The sequence below is a fragment of the Sturnira hondurensis genome, unplaced genomic scaffold (assembly GCF_014824575.4).
Source record: "Sturnira hondurensis isolate 20B ecotype Veracruz unplaced genomic scaffold, ASM1482457v3 Scaffold0008640, whole genome shotgun sequence".
Classification (NCBI taxonomy): domain Eukaryota; kingdom Metazoa; phylum Chordata; class Mammalia; order Chiroptera; family Phyllostomidae; genus Sturnira; species Sturnira hondurensis.
The window spans coordinates 12,007,339-12,024,997 of record NW_028081271.1 but is presented as its reverse complement, the minus strand read 5'-3'; the positions used below and the strand labels follow the sequence as shown (position 1 = coordinate 12,024,997).

Below are 17,659 nucleotides of genomic sequence, written 5' to 3'. Positions count from 1 at the left end.
AAAGAAAACAACTGACAGTGTTTATTGCCAGTGATAAAATTTAAGCTTTATTTAAAGACTATGCCCCAGCTGGTGTGGCTCAGTGGATTGAGTGCTCCCCTGTGAACTGAAAGGTGGCTGGTTAAATTCCTGGACAGAGCACATGCCTTTATCTAAAAATAAATAAAAACAATCTTAAAAAAAGAAACTAAAAACTCATATTCACCATAATACGCTTTTCAGCTTTCTAATACTTAATAACTTTTCTGACAAGATCAGTGGAGATACTAATGAATGGACTTAAAAAATTTGTATAATGAAATGTGTTATTATATGGAATATCATCATAACTCAGTGAACCAATATTTGCCAAATGACCAATGCACCATGTTACGAAATGCAGAGTAAAAGATCTATTAAAAGTGCAAGACAGATCAGTAGATTTGAATGAATCCATGAACAAAAATTTCATTGATAAAATTTCAGATTCCATATTTTTATGACCCTCTATGAAAATAAAACTCACCAGGTGGGAGGTAGTATCGAAAAAAAATACCCACACTCATCTGAAAAGGCTATTAAACACTTTCCTTTTTCGCCTACACGTCTGTGCGAGGCCAGTCTTTTCCCCAGGACTTCAATCAGAGCGGCACGTCACAGCAGACTTCAGAGCAGGTATAGGAATCCAACTCTCTTGCACTGTATGAAGACGACATTAAAGAGATTTGCACAAATGTAAAATAATGTTACTCTTCTCACTATTGTTTGGACATTATAGTTATTTTTCACCATAAATATGTTACATATGTTCAAATACAATGCATCTTATGGTTATTGTTGATGAATTAATAGATATTTGTAAATTTTAGGTTTTAATGTCTAACGCGGTAAGTATCAATAGACACATCTCATATAAACACGTTCTCTGAAGTCCTCTACCTTTTAAGAATAAAACAGGATTCAGAGATCAAAAAGTTTTAAAACCACCATTTAAAGCATTTTATCAAATTAATATATAAATCTAATGCCCATTAAATTATAATACTAATTTTTTTCTGATGCAATGCAACCTGTTAATTCTGAAGTTCATTTGAAAAAGAAAATGTGCATGAATAACCAAAGAAATTTTGAACAAGTAGATCAATGAAAAGTGATATCCTAAACACAATGTAAACATAAATATAAACATTATATAAGATACTAAAACATAATATAAAGCTCTAGCAGTTATCACTGTGCAGTCCTGGGTAGAGGGCAGATAAATAAATCAGTGGGACAGAAAAGTGCAGAAACTGAGCCTTACAATGTCAATCCGGAGAATTACTATGATTAGTAGCGTTTCAGGTAAGTAGGGAAAGACTGCTTGAATGTTGAGACAGACTTGGGTGAAAATACATTTGATCCTGTTTGGGTTAAGGTTTTTAATTGCCAACAATGAAATTCACTCCAACTAGATTAAGATAAAAAGAACTAGTTAAAAGGTACGCAGAATTCACAAAATGTCCCCGTAAAGAGGTGAAGAGGAGGATTCCGGGCTGACTTGCCAGGAGTGGCGACCAAAACCACACCACAGGATTGAACAGCCACCTCACTTACTCACACACTAGCACGTTTCTTCATTTTATAATTGGAAAATAAATATATATTTTCTCTCTATGTGTAGGACTAATGACTGAGCCTTCGGTAATAGAGTCAGCATTTACAATTGCCACCTCCCTAATTTCTCCCCAAAGTATCATATTCCTGTTTTTCCATCTCCGCACCCACATGAACTTGTGACGAATTAGAGAAACCACAGGGGAAAGGAACGTATGATAGAAGACTCTAAAAACCCTGTCTTTCCTGAAAAAAAAAATGCAGCAGTATTGGTTTAGAATGGTTGGACCATGGCCATCTCTTCTGTAAATACATCGATCAGACAGAACCAGCTTATGAGAATCAAACCCCTCTCTGCTTCAGAGCGCTCAGACGGGAGGGGAACTAGGAATTATGGGAGACCTGAAATTGCAGCAAAAGGAATTTAGGTCAAATTTAAATTTAAATTTCCCGTCTGTGAAAGTGACTCAATAGCTGAAGAATTCTGAAAGTCCGATGAGCACTTATTCTAAAAATAATTGCCCCCCTCTCTGTTACCACTAATAGCATGTCAGCCATTCCATGAACATGCTTTTGAGTGCCCCCCCCCCAGGCCAAATTCTGTGCCTGCCACTGGGAAGTATGAAGATGAATGAGACCCGATCCTGCTCACAAAGAAGTTATTACACCCGCGGGAGAAATTAAATGCACTCATCCGTCCATCCATTCATTCATTTATTCATTCTCATTTGTTCGTTGACAAGTATTACTGAGGGCTAATAAATGCCAACCATTGGGCTGAGACCAGGGATACAATGGTGACCAGCTGTCACCTAGGAAAGTGTAAGGAGGAAATAAACTTCTGTAACAGTTTGGAGGGGAGCAAAATTATTCTGCCTATGATAGGAAACAAAGCTTCATACAAGGGACATCTGAGCTGAGTCACATGTAGGTGTGAGTAGGTAAGGACATGGAAGGGGAAAATGTCAAGTTGAAAAAGCAAAAGGAAGAGACGCATGACTGTAGAGGATATATCAGTGTAGCGCCTAAGGCATACCTGAAACAGCACATGGTGAGTACAATAGGATATACGTGCTAAAATTTAAAGAAGAAAAACCAACCCAAATCTCCATAGCTCACATCGCATTACAGTCAAATTTAGTATTCAGTAGGTGGCCTTCTGCATGGAGATTCATGGTCCTATGATTCTAACAGGTCTGTCTTCGATGCAAACTCTGTGTGTAGGGGGGTAGGGGAGAGACAGAGAGAGAGGACCATGTCACAGAAGAGGTTGTAGGCAGTGAGGACCAGGACCGGAAGGGCATACATCACACACGTCACTTCAGCCCACATTCTATCAGCCAGAAAGAACTGAGACACACAGACATAATCCCACAAAACTGCCAAAGAGCCTTGGCTGTTTGGTGTCCCAGTGCACCAAGGAGGTAACGGAACCTGGTTTGTCGATCACTTAGTGTTATTTCTGCCCCAGAGACAAGATTATCTATAAATGCTTAATCATTTAAAAGAACTATTGTATGGCCTTTAAGTATTTAATATTTAACCATTGACACACTGAACATAATAATCACTATCACCATGCATATTGCAAATGAATGTTAAGTAACTATTTTGTAAGATGATGTGTTAGACTCTAAAAATGCAATAAGTGACCGAACATGTGGCAGATTCCGGAATCAGGACATATGCTTGTTGAGAGAAACAATGCAATATAGCTATGGTCAGTGCCAAAATACAGAGCAACACCTTGCCTGGCTTTGGTTTATAATTCATATAACATTACTATGGAAACAAAGCAGACGGAATGTTCTCTGGATGTCCTTGCGTAGTTACAAGGTAGGCTTCACGTGTTCCCTGGGCACAGAGAAAAATGCACAGTGTTGCCCTTTAAAAAGTCAGAGCTGCGGAAAAGAAACGGAAGCCCTTGAATGGAGAGATGCATTTGCTGTCCGGGGGAAGAGGGTTACCGCTGTCATGGTGATTAATTCAGCAAGGCTTCTGAAGGAAGGTACTTGATCTCCTGACAAGTACGGCTCTCCTGGTCATTAACAATACTGGCATTCAAGTCAGAACTAAATCATTTTAAGTCATAACCTCATTATTTATCGGCTCTGGGCAGGTTACTTAATCTCCCTTTAGCTCAGTTTTTCCATTTTTTTTTGAAAAAGGATAATAACAACCATAATGATAATTCTGCGTCAGGCTGTCCTGAGAATGACATGAGTTAATGCATCACTGTAGTGTGTCTAACACCTGGCCCATGATAAATATTTTTTTAAATGAAATACTAGGATTATGCTAAAAGAATTAGTGTTTTTGGAGATTCCTTAGCAGCCTGATGTGTTGCATAAAAATACAGTGTAAAGTGAAAATGAATATAATATCATGTCATCCCAATTTTGATTTTAAAAATACAAAGTGGATGGATGCAGACAGATAAGAAGGGCACCAAAATGTTAATGGTGGTGTTTTTAAGTGGAAAAAGTGGAGTTTCTTCTTTTTTTCCCACAATTTTGAATTTTCAGATATTTTTAGCCCAAACATTTGTTTCTTTCCTATGTACTCTCTGTCTCATAAATTCCTTATACCTCTTGGATTTGCACACACGCACAACTGCTCTATGAACGTGATGTGATTCTTTTATGCTATTCCCTCAAAATCATAAGAAGATCCCCTGAGGCCACCCCTCACTCCACTCGTGTTAGAATAATTGTCCAGCAACATTGAAAAGTAATCGGCTGAGTAGCAAATAGTTTGGTTTTTTTTTTCTCCTGAATTTTTTTCTCTCTCTCAGTAAATAGTAAAGAGCTAAACTGTCTTTTCAAATCCTTGTTTTTCTCCTTCTATCTCTAACGTGTACCTGGATGCTGAATCAGTACATGTTGGAATAATGCCAAATAATTTCCAATGACAATTAGAGATACACAACTCTAGAACTCCAAAGAATTCGGACTTTCTTGAAAGCTGGAGCTAAAATATACATAATTTGTATATGTACTGTAGCTTATAAATTTAGAAATAAACTGAATTTTTGTAAAAAATGTTTAAATGTTTTAAAATTTTTTTTTACTTTCAGGTAGAGATGGCTTAAATGTTTAAAAATTTTTTTTATTTTCAGGTAGAGATGGTTTTCTCTTTTCCATGAACATTTTCTTAAGTCACATTAACCCTTGAGTGAAGAAAAATTTTTTAATGTGTATTCAATTTGGATACAGGGAAACTGTGCCTGACATGCTCTTAAGTAGTTCTCTTCAGGGTTATACTGACTTCACTTCCCATCAGATAAAACTGAGCTCATGAGAAAAGGCTGCCGGCCTTACATTACACTTGCCTGTATGTGGCCGGAATAGTAAGTGTGAAAAGCTTTTGCCCAGGAGAATGAAAGAGCCATTGTCTAACAAGAGGACGAGTTTTCTCCTGCTTTAACGGTACCAACCGGCCACAGACTTGCCTACCTGTCTGCCCCTTGACAGCGACTTGTACCTCTGGACATTTCTCTTGTAATCTTTCCCTTAGGAAGATATTTTCTCCTGATTTGTTATTTTTGTTGGATAATGGCTGTTTATTTTTGCTTTTAGACAAAAAAAAAATACCTCTCCAAAACCAAAACATCATTTTCTGACCTTTTGTGACTGTTTTCACTGCTCAATGAAAAATTTTTAAAGATTTCATTTATTTATTTTTAGGCAGAGGGGAAGGGAGGAAGAGAGGGAGAGACACATCAATGTGTAGTTGCCCTCACGCTCCCCCTACTGGCCAGACATGGGCCCTCACTGGGAATCTAACTGGAGACCTTTTGATTCACAGCCGGTGCTCAATCCTCTGAGCCACACCAGCCAGGGCCCAGTTAAATTTTTTTTAATGCTTTTAGTTACCTCCCTACTGGTTATCTTTATTTATATATTTTATTTCCTTTTCTTCTTTCATGTTAAATGGACAAAAGGACGTACTCAATTCAAGTCAGCAGGTATGAGCACAATCTCATGCCAAACCAAGGGCACCACCATACCCGGTGATCTGTGCCCGGGTATTTCATGGTCTCTGAAGCATCGTCCCTGCCCTGGTCTCAGCTGAACTCCTTGAATAATTGGATAAAATCAATCTTTGTCACACTAGTCTATACCTGGGCTTGACTACGATATCCAAACATAACCGGTTTTGTCCCCATAATACAGAAGATGAGGCCGCCTGGAGAAGGAAAGAGAAACAAGAGTTTCAAAGGCCGTGTTGTGCAAATAGCAGCCTCATTCTTGGTCCAACACTCTTTGTCTTCTGCCCTTCCTCAACATCCTCTCTCAGCACCACATCAAAGGATCCCAGCCCTGGGCGACTGGGAAGTGTCCCTGAGGTGTGACCCGCTCTGCATGGAGGAATGGCCTCTATGAACGTCAGGATAAGTGAGCTAGCCTCCTCATCCTCCTGTCCAGACACAAAATTAAAACCAACAAACAAACAAGCCTGTAAGTCTTGAAGGAGCTCTGCTTTCAGGCCATTTCAACTACAGACACCTTCTCCTTCTGAAGAGTCTAAGTATTGTTCCCTGTAACTTGCTTTCACTGGTCCAAGTCTGCCCTCTGGAGCCTCTCAGAATAAGTCTCCTTCCTCTAACATATCACACGTTCCTCCTAAATTCTTCACAAGACTCAAACAGAAGCCACTACCACCTGTTAATTCCACACCCAACCCTTCCAAACCCAGCTCGGAAAATAGGAACCTCCTATTCAATCTCTCGGTCGCAAATGAATGAGCTAAAGAAGGCACAAATCCCTCCTCTGTTTCACAGCTTTCTCCATCCAAGTAAACATGCTTCTTTGTTTTAAGAGCTCGATGATCCTCTAACTCACATCCTTCACATGTCGGGATCCACAGTTCTAGGATCCAGAGATCTTGTTTGGGATCAGGTCAAATCAGGAGAATTATCAGAACTCTGATAGTGGTAGTGGTGCGATCGTAGGCTAGTATTTTCTTGCTTGTTCTGGAAAGATAAGAATTATATTCTGATAATTGCAAATACATAGTTTTCTAACAAAATTTTCTTATTGCACAGTTTTATGAAGCTATTTTACAGCAAGCTAACTTCTGGTAACATGCTAGTACCTAATCTTTCGTACTAATATATTCTAACGTTTTTCAAAAGGTGTGCCCCCCAAAGTTCCTAAAGTATCATCAGAAGAAAACAGTAACAACCACTTCAAAATTCACCCTTCATTTTCCCCAGAATTTCATATCTCTCATAACCACACACACACATGAAAGAGAGGCAAGCACACGTGTGTACTCACACACACTCACACACAGTGAATCTGCTTCTCTGTTTTTCCTAGAGCTGACTTTTACATAAACCCAAGGTTACCATTACACATAGGTAGGTGCAATCAAGACACCGAGCCAAGGAGCAGACTATCGGACTTAACCTGACAAACATGATGTAAATTCAAGTTATTTAGCCACAAGATGGGGCGCATATGGCTGTGCCACTGCCAAAGCTGCCCAGACTCTAAGAAATGCTCCGGTAATCGTAGCTTGTGTACTTAACACAGCTGGACTTACTTCCATGCTGCTCTTGAGAATTTAAAATCCTACTTTAAAAAAAAGGAACAAGAGGGCTTTCCATGGGTGACAGTGCTACTCACACAGTTGATTGTTCAGGGCAGGCATATAATATCCACAGGGTCCATGAGGACAGAGTTGTGCCTACAAATAGGGGCAAGCTTTGCTCCCAAACTACTGTACACAGTCTCTTCCTCTTAAAAATATTTAGAAAAGCCCCAGCTGGTGTGGCACAGTGGGTTGAACACCGGCCTACAAACCAAGAGGTCACCGGTTCGATTCCCAGTCAGGGCACATGCTTAGGTTGCATTGGGGGTAGGAAAGAGGCAGCTGATGAATGTTTCTCCCACACATCAATGTTTCCCTCTCTCTTTATCCCTTCCCTTCTCTCTAAAAACTAAAATAAACATATCGAAGAATATAAAGATGAAAATTCTACCACTCAGAGAAAACCAGTACTAAGATTTTGGTATACTTGTCAACTATCTATATCTATATCTATATCTATATCCATATATATATATTCCCCATATATATACATATACATTTATATATAATATATTTAATATTTTGTAAAGATTGTATATTTACATATATATATATTTACATTATTTTGTAAATATGCAATCTTTACAAAATAATGATTAAAAAGCATTTTCACATAGCATATTGTTTTCCAGGTCTTTAAATTGTCTTCAAAATAATGGCTCTGTATTTTTCTACATCCTAGATGTTGGGGTTTTTTATATGACACATTCTTTGTTATTGGAATTTATTTTTTAGTCTTTCTCTCTCTATCATGAAAAATAATCCCTATTTTTTATTCCCTGCTCATTCCAAGCCAAAAGCAAACAACACATACAAAAAAAAAATCAGACCTGAAATTCTTATCTGAGAGTGCTTCATGAGAAAGAATTATGTAATAACACCACAAAAAAAGAGAGAGAAGATAAACCAGGACACACGTGTCACACGATCCAGCAAAAAGCTGACCCGCAAAACTACAGGATCAGAAGTAGAAGATGATGAAAGAGCGATACAGCCGAAATCAAGGGGAAAGGATGCAGGAGCAGTACCCAAATAGCTATAGATGGACAGGAAGTAAGAGAATGACGTAGGGGATAGTGCACGGTGACACAGTTTTCCACGTGACAAAAGAAACAGCGTTCTTTTGTATCTTCAGCAAAGGTTACAAACTATAAGGAAAAGAGACAATGGGCTCGTGCTGGTACCATAACAGCAAGGTATTAGTGGGTATAAGAACTTTTGCCATACAGTGAAGAATGCTCTTGATAATGCTATTGGGATAGTTAGTTATGCGTTGCCACGCCGGCAAAGAAGACAGGATACATTTGGACATAGGTGACCATGGACTGCGGTCACAGAAACAAAGGCAGCCCGCGGCAAGCGGCAGCGTGCTGAGACCAGCATGTGAGGGAATACCTGCAGTGTGTTTTGTTCCGTACTGCGCGAACTGCGCGATACTGCGCGATACTGCGCAGCCCAGAAAGGGCCAGGCACTTACACGTCAGAAGCAGATGCACATGTTCCTTCAATAAAACTTATTAGACACCTCCACAGGCCTGGCTCCGGACCAAACTGAGGACTTACAAAGATGACTCCTGCGTCCCCTCTGGGAGAGACAGGGGACCCGTGAGCTCTCAGGACATTCTGTGACTTTCCTTCGAGACACTTTGTTTCTGTTTGGAATGACCCATTTTAGGTACAACAGGTGTGATTTTTTTATTAATGTCCATCATCCCACTAAACCCTGAGGTACAGGAGGGCGGGCGTTTTATTTGTTTTGCCCACCATGGTGTCCCTAGCACAGTGCCTGGCACAGAATAAATGTTCAAGGGATACCTGGTGGAGTAAATAAACGCACCACAATATTATCATGCTAAACTAGTTAAAATGACTCAAAAATTATGGAATGACTTTGAAAGGGGGAGATAGGTGGTTGGAAACACAGCAGTATTTTTTAAAGTCTTCATTATAGTAAGAATAGATAAGCACCCCAAATAGTCAAAGAGCCAATACTTAGACCAGGGCTTTTTGTAGTTGATGGTCAAAGTCGAAATGAATGAAACAGTTACATAAGGATCATGCAGCACACTTTGACAGTCATAGTAATACATCCCAACTCATGAACTCTAATATGTGCATTGAACTCTAAGGGCCAAGCACCATGATAGGCAATGAGGACAAAATAAATGAGAAAATGGTCAAAAGCTCTCAGGGAAACAGCTTACTTGAATCTCTACATAAATCCCATAACTTACTAAACTAGAGGCGTAGGTGTAAAGTTTACGGCCATGTAAGCAGGAGAAATCTTACGATTTTCCTTGAGCAGGGAGGTGGGTTAGGGCCAGGCTGCGAGGGGGCCGCATCTTATTCTGTGGCATTTGTGACATCTAATAAGCAACAAAGAGCTGGTGATGGACCGCAAGCAGAAGGGATACGAAATAATTTGGTTTCAGTATTTATTGATGCTCTTTTCTTCCACATTTTTGGTAAATAAAGGGTTAAAGATCATAGCTACTTCATTCTGCATATGATTTTCATACTGGCTTAGAGAGCAATATGTTATTTTGTGGGAAAAAGTTTATTTTACTAAAAACATCAACTGGAAAATGTGATTTGGTTTGTGAAAATGCATTTTCAGATAACATGTCTAAGAAAGTCTCTCTGAACGTTTTCTTCAGAGGGAAGAAGACTCCAAAAGCAGAGACAGGACAGTCACAGCTCCACCCGCTGTCACGGTGCTGCTACCGGCCACCCACAGGTTACCCTGAGGTTGTGCTTGTTCAGGTTATAAAGAAAACGCAGAGGTTATCTACATGGATACGGCTTTGTTATGCAACTACAGGAGGAAGTAAGGAAGAGCAGGCAATAGTGTCTAAAGCTGTGAGCAATTCCGACGGTACCGGAAGATCAACAGGGAAACACAGCAGCCCCAGCTCCTGTGGTAAGGTGAGCCTGTCTGTCGTCAAGGCGCCCATAGCAACTACAGTGTCATGACTCCGTCATGCATGTGGCTCACTTTAACTGTCTTTGCTTCTCCTGAAGCTGTGAACAGAGTGGTTAAGAACACCAGCTCTGGAGCACTCTCTGCCAGGGTTCAAATCCAGACTTCACTGGGGAGACAACTTGGGAAAAAAATCTGATTGGTACCCAGCGTCTCCGTTCAATGCTGCACAGGCCTGTCTGGCAGCGCCCTTCCAGCTGCTGCCTTGCAGGCCACAGGACAAACTCAACAGCTCCTCCCCGTGGTCAAGAATCACTGGTGGAGTTAGTCACATGGTGGGTAGTATGGCACCAAACGTATCAGGGACCACTGTCGCTGCCTTTCTCAGAAGGGCGGAGAACAAGTACTCAGAGAAGCATGGCCTGCAATCTGCTTCCCAAGAGCTGTGTACTAGACACAGAGTTCATAGATGAACTGAGTTGACCAAATGACACAATAATAATCATGCATATGACATGTCATTGCATAATTATATATAGCAATACAATGTTGTATAGTATATAAATATATAGAATAATAAAGGAGCTAATTTAACTGAGCAATATGAAGTGAAGGGTAAGTTTACAAAGAAACAAGAGGACAGTTGTTGAAACCATTGTTACCATGTGTTGTATTAACTATAAAAGAAAAACCTACTGTTTTTATAGAGAATGTACTTATTGTTAATAACTTATGTGTGACATCACTAGCATATTTGTTATTGTTTTGTTTCTTGTTTTCTTTTTTTAAATACAAAAATGTCCCGACAAGCTAAGTTAAGAAATGTCATAGGCTTGGTTCTGTCTACCTGTGAGTAAAAATTATTAAAAATTATTTCCATGAAAATTGTCAAACATCCCAAGGAAAGAGATAACAATACAACAACCCCCACGTACCCACTTAGCTTTAGCAGTTGCCAATGTCTGACAGTCATATTTTGTCTAATGTCTCCCCCGCTTTTGCAGAGAGATGATAGTGAAATTCTCAAGTACAAAAAGAACAAAAATGTTACCAGGTTTGGCGTCAAGGAAGAACTGCTGTGCTTCTGAGTGTGCACCTTTTCTTCACAGCACGCTCTCTCCATCCCCTCAGCCATTTCCCACATTCTGTTAGGGGCCATGGACATGCCCCTCAGGACGGCCTCAGAGAAAATAACCTCTTTCTTTTTTTCCTGCCTCCAAAAAAGAAAATGGTAACTCAAGTCCACCTACCTCTAGGGATTCCACGGATCTGCTTCAGCCAGTCTGTGAAACCTCAGAAAGTGTGTGCACATACTTTCAGATTTGTTTTTTAATACAGGAGAGTGCCGAAGCTCCTCTCTGACTCTCACAGGGGCCTATTACCTACGAAAGGTGAAGGACCTCTGCCTCTGCCTATCCTGAAAGGGTAGCAAACACACTCTCCCACTTCCATGCCTTAGCCTGTTCTTCACATTACAATTTGATACTTGTCACCACCTCCAGGGTGCCTTCCCTGACCACCCTGCCTATAACTGATTTCTTTTATGTTTTCCTGCAGCATTCAAAACAAACTACTTAAGTATTTATCACATTCTGTCAAGATCTCATTCACTCAACAAGTACCTACTAGGCACCTACTATGTATGTACCAGACACTACTCAGTACTTATTCAGATGTGCATTGCCGCCCATTGCACTGTTGAAGCAGGCAAGAGGCACTGCAGTATCCAGTATGCATCCTGCGTCCAAGGACGTGGTTGTTTTAGCACCACTGAATGGAAACAAAAATGAGCAGTGGCACTTCTGTGGGCTGGCATTCAGCCCCCAAAGAACGTGTAAAACCAGGCTCATGACATTTTGCTTTTCTTTTTAAGAGGCAAAAGGAGACATTTATAGAAAAAGGAAATGTCATTTGGATTACCCTGGGCATGGTGATAAAGATGCCCAAGTGAAGGTTCCCTCCCTTGCACCAATATACGGTGGCACAAGAAACTATTCCAGAATCACAAACTATGTAAGCTGACCCCCACCCACTCTCAGTTCACCAGTGTCTATGTGAGACATATAGTTTTAGCTGGCTACACACACACACACACACACACACACGCCCGCCCACCCGGGGGAAAGCAACCCAACGTGAGGTGCCCCCATCCATGGAGTCAGGAGCATCAACCTCACATCCAAAAGGCAGCAGAACAGTTTCTAAATGTGCTAATTTTTCAATATTGGGTACTAGAACCTTTCCAAGTATACAGGCCTCTGATGATTACTGAGTTGTTTAATAACAGAGGTTGAAGGTCACCATGCGAAGGACCTGGCAAAAGGTAGTTAACCCTGCTCTTAAGGAAGTAGTGCGGGTGTGCCCGAGCCCACTTTTAAGTAGAACCTTCTAACCTGAGTTTCATCCCTCCTTCCGATAGATGCTACTTAGATGGGAGAAGCTGTGCAAACTCTTAACGTTTTAAGCATCCTGTTTTAGTGAGCAGATCCGCAGGGTCTAAGCAGTGGCACCTTGGTCTTAACTCCTTTGATGTCCAGTTATCCAATATCCGCAGCTGGGGATACTTCCCTTGGAGTAGGTGGTTGCAAGGATCGACTGAGAAAACACGCGCTAAAGCGTCACGTTATTGTGACCCCAGGTACTGCGTTGCTGCTCTCCAGGAGAGCCAGGTGTACCCGCTTCGGTGTCCTCACCCACGTAGGACGGGCCACACCGGGAAAGGAAAGAAGAGAGGAGCAAGGGGAGGAGGCAGGAAGGTCACCCCCATCCCGCGGCAAAACCTGACTTCCCGGGCACGTTTGGGCGGGGCGTTCCAACTGACTAAACAGGGAGGCGACAGTCCTCCGGCTCTGCTGCCCATCCACGCCCGCTGCCCCTCCGAGACTGTCTGCCGACCTCGGTCTCCAGACTGCCCGAGCGCTAGCGCCATCTACGGAGAGGTGAGGATGGGTCGGGGAGGCTGGGATGGCGATGGGGGCGGAGAAACGCGCTCCCGGGCTGCGGCGGTCGCCCAGCTGCTGTCGCTGCCGCCCCCCGAAGGCCCCCCAGCCCCAGGAGCCTCGCTTCCCGCGCTGGGCGCGCCGGGAGGAGGGCGGGGCCGGCCAGGATCGGGCCGCGGTGGGAGGAGGAGCTCGCGGAGGGGCCAAGACCCTGCCCTCTTCCCCGGCCCCCGCCGCAGCCGGGCAGCTCAGCCTGCTGATCCACGGCCGGGGAGGCCTCCCTCCAGGGGCCTGGCAGTAACTTCTCTTTGGAACCCCCCACACGCGCCTGAGCTCCAGCGCGCTCCCATTTCGGGCACCAACGCCCGGGCGTCTAGCTACCTCGCGCGCCCTTCGTCTATTTTTTCCTGTTTCTTTCATTCTCACACTCTCAAATAGGTCAAGGGGTGGAAGTTACACCTGGTATAGCCTCCGGCTCTCATGCAAAAGCAGCTTTTTCCCTCGGGCTCTGAGAAAGCATTGCAAGTATTCACTTGGGTGGAGCTTCCCGCCCCCACACGGTGCGGAAAGCTTCGGGACCGTGGTTCTAACAATGGTCTGCAGAGGGGAGCGGCGGGAAGCGTCTAGTCCAGCCTAGTTCAGCCAGCTCTGCGCTTGCCCTTCCTCCGGGGACAAGGAGGAGGGGGCGCGACAGGTCGCGGCGCGCGCTCGCGCGCGCGCGCGCCTGCCCGCAATTGAAGTCTGACCGCCAGGGTGAGTTCCTGTGCTTTTGTCATTCCAGTCGCCGGGGGTGACCTGTTTTTACCTTGAACGCTTGGACGGGACCAAAACAGGCGAGCCTGCCACGCAGAGAGGACTGCGGAACGTGCTTCAGATGCACACCGCATAAATCAGAGCTCCGAGCTGCAGGGGACACGCTCAGTGTCTTAAAGGTGAAAATGAATTTGTGTTTTCGGGGAGTACATGTGTATCTTTTTCCCTGTAGACGCTATCGTCTGGGAATTGATTAACTAGCAGCAGGAGGTGAACTAGAGATAACTTTAAGTCAGAAAGTTCGTCCGAGTATTTTTTTAGTTGATCTGAAAGAACTTACTTTCTTTCAGATGACAAAAATACAGTTTAAGAAGGTATATCAAAATGGGATGGTAGGATTAGTATGTTGGCTACATGTATGTTTTTAGTATTGCCTCGGCTCTCTGTGATAAATGTTATAAGCATGCAATGCTTTATGTAGAAAGCGGGTAAGGCTACAAAGATCCACACGAGCCAGAATACATTTATAACATTTTGAGGGTAAGGTTATTAGCAATGTTACGGGTAACAACTGGCATTTAACCCCTTCTTTCAGCTGCTTAAAAGTACTGTTATTCATGTGAATCATGAATCTATAGAACCCTTGGATGACATTACTGGCTAATAAATGGTTAACTTGTTTGGAAGTTTCTGGAAGCGAGAACTGAAAACTGTAGGGTTTTCTGTCGTTGACACCTAACAACCTACTGGACTCTCCTGTGGATGAGGGAGGCTCAGAGGGGACCAGGGCACAGACCTAAGGCATCTGGGAAGTTGGGAGGGGTCTCCCCGCTGAGGAAACCCCTCCACGGAGCTGCTGCTTTAGGAATTCATTTGTCCAGATTTGAGAAAGGTAGTCTCTGTCAGTTCTTCTCTTGATTCAAAAGAAATCCTGTTTCTGGAAAAGATTCGATTCCTATAGTGATGTTCTTTGGAAATGATTTATTCGTGTGTGTGTGTGTGTGTGTGTGTGTGTGTGTGTCTTGATTTAGCTAAAGCACCATGAGGTAGTTCAAAGGCTTTAACACAGTTTTATTCGTTGGAGGAATGTGAAACTGAAAAGATGATCTGCATAGTTAACTCTGCCTTGAAACGGAGGGGCAGGGGGGCTGTCCCAGTCAGCCTTAAATCTGTTTATGTGGACTTCTGCAGCCACATCTTGTAGTGATTAAGAGGGCTGAAAGGAGGTATTAGATTTTAGAGTTTTTCTTTTTAAAAAGATTTTATTTATTTATTTATTTTTAGAGAGGGGAAGGGAGGGAGGAAGTGAGGGAGAGAAACATCAATGTGTGGTTGCCTCTCTTGCGCCCCCTACTGGGGACCTAGCCCACAACCCAGTCTTGGGACTTGGCCCGCAATCCAGGCTTGTGCCCTAGACTGGGAATCAAACTGGCGACCCTTTGGTTCTCAGGCCAGCACTCAAGCCACTGAGCCTCATGAGCCAGCGCTGTAGTATTTCTGACAAGTGAATATGTGAATATTTACAGTCATTTTGCTCATAAAGAATTCCAATGCACCTTTAGAAAGCTAGTTTCCAAAACCAGAAACATTCTGATGAAGGCTCTATCCCTGCTTTGAAGAAGGCACAAAGGGCCGGGGGCAGGCTTGGAAATACACAGAATCTTAAGGTAGGGGAAAAATACAACTAAGTCCTTGTGTTTAGTGCATATTGAGATATTCTGGCTTATATTTTAGATAAGAACTGAGTGAAGCTCTCATTGTGATTTAGCCCTTGGTGTTGCTTATTGAGATGAGGCTGTCAGAGCCTGTCTGTGCCATCTCATGCTCTCACTCGTAGACAAGTGAGGAAGTGATGGGAGAGCAGTGCATGACGGCATTGAGATACGGGGGTTGTCTATGGACAGACTGAAGGGACTAAAAAGCAAGCCTGATTCTCTCCCAGTTCAATCCCTGGTAGGGCTGAAAACACAGAGGTGCTAAATGACCTTTAGCTCCTGTGATTCTTCTCTCATCTCTTAATGTCATAAGCATATACAGCACAGACCTCAGGCTAAGAGGTCTCTAAAAGGAGTTGACTTCATTCACTCTGGGTACTTACCTCACTCCTGGAGAGACTTCTAACCACAGAAGGGAAGGAATTTAGAGTGTGCCCTCCATCACCTGGAGTGAATCACAGTCCTGAGCTTTTCCTCCTCTGTGAAATGGGGGTGATGATATTTCCTTAGGTGGCTGCTTGTGACCAGCCAATGGAAGAGTTGGTATAGCCATGGCTGATGTGGCTCAGTGGACTGAGTACTAGCCTGCAAACCAACGGGTCACCAGTTCAGTTCCCAATCAGGGCACATGCCTGAGTTGCGGGCCAGGTCCCCAGCAGGGGCTCATGAGAGGCAACCACACATTAATGTTTCTCTCCCTTCCTCCCCCTCTGTCTAAAAAAATAAATCCAGCCCTGGCTGGTGTAGCTCAGTGGATTGAGCGTGGGCCTGCGAACCACACGATCGCGGTTCGATTCCCAGTCAGGGCACATGCCTGGGTTGCAGGCCAGTTCCCAGCGGGGGACTCATGAGAAGCAACCATACATTGATGTTTCTCTCCTTCTCTCCTTCCCTTCCCCTATGAAGATAAATAAATAAAATTTAAAAAAATAAATCTATAAAATCCATAAGAACATTGGTACAAGTTGTTGAATATGCTGTCAGCCCAAGCTGTCTGTAAGAAGGAGAAACCTGTAGACTTCAGTATCATTTCCTGGGGGCTGCCGAGGGGCTGCTGCGTGATTGACAGTGAATGAGCCATCACCCTGTCTTGGTTTACTTATGCTCTTCTGGTGCCCGGCGTGGTTTCACTGGGCACTTAGTGGTCAGTGTCCTTTGGGAGTTGGATGCTCCCACTGTCAGACTTGCATGTCCTCCACCTCAGACCAGTCTTTGCTCACCTAAGTGACACGAGTTAAGCCGTGGTGGTTTTGGAGACAAGGAGGAGATACTAGGAGGAGGGAGGAGAGGATCCGCTGAAATTCTAAAATCAAATTTAAACATTTCATTGACTAGTTTCTGTTCATGGCCTGCGAAGGATGGCCCTAACAGCATGCTAATAATCCCTCACTTTCCTGTGGACCCTGAGAAGAGCTAAAGAGCACCCGTCATTATTTAGAAATGGTGATGTCCAACAGGGACTGGGGGGATGGAGCAGCAGCCGCCCCCACTCAGGTTTTCAGTCGTTCAGCTCAGCACCTGGGGCACCTCACTGAGCCTTAAGGGTGCAACAGCAAGACAGACAGCATTGGCCCCTGGCAGACCGCAGGTCAGCTGGTAATACACCTGGGTAAGCCATGACCATAGCTGGGCTGTGTGCTAGGCAGGAGGGAGGGAGGTCAGGAATGCTCACTCGAGGAAGTGCTATTGGGGTTGTGAGGGAAGGTCCTTCGGGAAGGAAGAGCATTTGAGGCCCAGTGCATAGCGCCTGCAGAGACTGCTGTGTGTGGTGGGGGTGCCAGGATGGTGGGGAGGCTTTGGAGAGAGCCTTATCTTTGAAGAAGGAGACAGTGGATCAGTGAGGCAGGAACCACAGGCCTGGGCTGCAACACACTTTTTCTTCTTTTCTATGTTAAGAATGACAGTCTCAGGAGAACTCGTAATTCCTTTGGGTAAACATCTTACCTAGGCTTATTTTTCAGACTATCATACTGAATTATTAAAAAAAGATATTTACAGTCATTTTTTTTTAGCTGGCCAGAACCTAAACCAGTGTTTACCATAATTGACTCTCAGCTCTTTGTATTACTAGTTGTCTGACTTGAAAACCACGTATGGATAGGCTAACTCTGTAGGGGAGCTGGAGACACACAGAATGGGCTCATTGTTCTTCTGACTCT

General features: G+C 43.4%; 1 protein-coding gene across 1 annotated transcript in view; it reads left to right on the top strand.

The window, feature by feature from the left end:
- Positions 1-13,281: 13,281 nt before the first annotated feature.
- The window catches only part of TRMT9B (tRNA methyltransferase 9B (putative)), a 45,604-nt gene continuing 41,226 nt past the window's right edge, over positions 13,282-17,659 (top strand). The window contains exon 1 of the mRNA XM_037055283.1: positions 13,282-13,964. The gene's annotated coding sequence lies outside the window, so the exon portion shown is untranslated. The remainder of the gene's footprint in view (positions 13,965-17,659) is intronic.